The sequence below is a fragment of the Spermophilus citellus genome, assembly GCF_964194105.1.
Source record: "Spermophilus citellus genome assembly, chromosome: 2".
Lineage (NCBI taxonomy): Eukaryota > Metazoa > Chordata > Mammalia > Rodentia > Sciuridae > Spermophilus > Spermophilus citellus.
This window is the reverse complement of record NC_138183.1, coordinates 133,312,429-133,313,836: the sequence shown is the minus strand read 5'-3', so window position 1 is coordinate 133,313,836 and position 1,408 is coordinate 133,312,429. Positions and strand designations below refer to the sequence as shown.

Genomic DNA, 1,408 nt, shown 5'->3' with positions numbered 1-1,408 from the left:
AGAGAGAGAGAGAGAGAGAGAGAGAGAGAGAGAGAGAGAGAGAGAGAGAGACATCATTCTGGACTAACTTGGAGAAGGTTCAGGGTGATTTAGGGTGAGAGGGAAGAGTTATCATGATCAGAGGCAATAAAAATTATGCCTTGGTCTTTCTGTTCTTGTTAGCTTCCTAGTGCAGGTTTGGTTTTATTTGAAAGGGGACTGAAGATCTTCTTTAATTTATTTATTTACATTTCTACAGAAATCTCAAAGAAGAATGGTCATAGCAAATCATTCTACAGCAACCATGTTTGTCTTACTGGGTTTAACACAGCAGCCAGAGCTCCAGCTACCCCTCTTCCTGTTCCTGGGAGTCTACATAGTGTCAGTGGTGGGAAACCTGGGCATGGTCCTCCTGATTGCAGCCAGCCCTCTGCTTCATACCCCTATGTACTATTTCCTCAGCAGCTTGTCCTTCATCAATCTCTGCTCTTCCACTGTCATCACCCCCCAAATTCTGGTGAACTTTATATGAAAGAAGAATTTGATCCTTTATTCTGAGTGCATGGCCCAGCTCTTTTTCTTTGTGGTCTTTGTGGTGGCCGAGGGTTACCTCCTAACTGCCATGGCATATGATCACTATGTTGCTATCTGTAGTCCACTGCTTTATAATGTGACCACGTTCCCTGGGCTCAGCTCACTACTTGTGCTGATTGCCTTTATCCTGGGTGTTCTGTCTGCTGTGGCCCATACAAGTGCCATGATGAAACTGAGCTTCTGCAAATCCCACAGCATCAATCATTACTTCTGTGATGTTCTTCCCCTCCTCAAACTCTCTTGCTCTATCACACACCTCAATGAGCTCCTACTCTTTGTCATAGGGGTTTCAACACCTTGGTGCCTACCCTGGCTGTTGCCATCTCCTATGCCTTCATCTTCTATAGCATCCTTCACATCCACTCCTCAGAGGGTTGGTCCAAAGCTTTTGGAATTTGCAGCTCTCATCTCATAGCTGTGGGGATCTTCTTTGGGTCTATCACTTTCATGTATTTCAAGCCCCCTTCAAGTAACTCCTTGGGCCAGGAGAAGGTGTCCTCTGTGTTCTATACCACAGTGATCCCCATGCTGAACCCTATACAGTCTGAGGAACAAGGATGCGAAGAAAGCATTGAGGAAAGTCTTGGTGGGGAAATGAGTTTTCTTTTTTGAGAGTTTATAGATGGGGGAAATGAATAGTTCCAATGCAAATGTCCCTTTTGTTCTTTTTCTTTGTTATTCTGTTGTTATTCTAGATTATTTTTCTTTTGCACACCAGGACCTCTTAGCCAGGTGCTCCACAACTGAGCTACATTCCTACCCTCAATATCTAGATTAATAAAAAAATGATTTCCTATCTATATTTGATTCAATTTTCAAATTAAAATAAAAAATG

At 43.0% G+C, this 1,408-nt stretch overlaps 1 pseudogene across 1 annotated transcript; it reads left to right on the top strand.

The window, feature by feature from the left end:
• The first annotated feature begins 253 nt into the window (after positions 1-253).
• On the top strand, positions 254-1,171 carry LOC308631743 (olfactory receptor 8D1-like; annotated as a pseudogene). Its single transcript has one exon. The product of its transcript is annotated as an olfactory receptor 8D1-like (transcript).
• Positions 1,172-1,408: the final 237 nt, after the last annotated feature.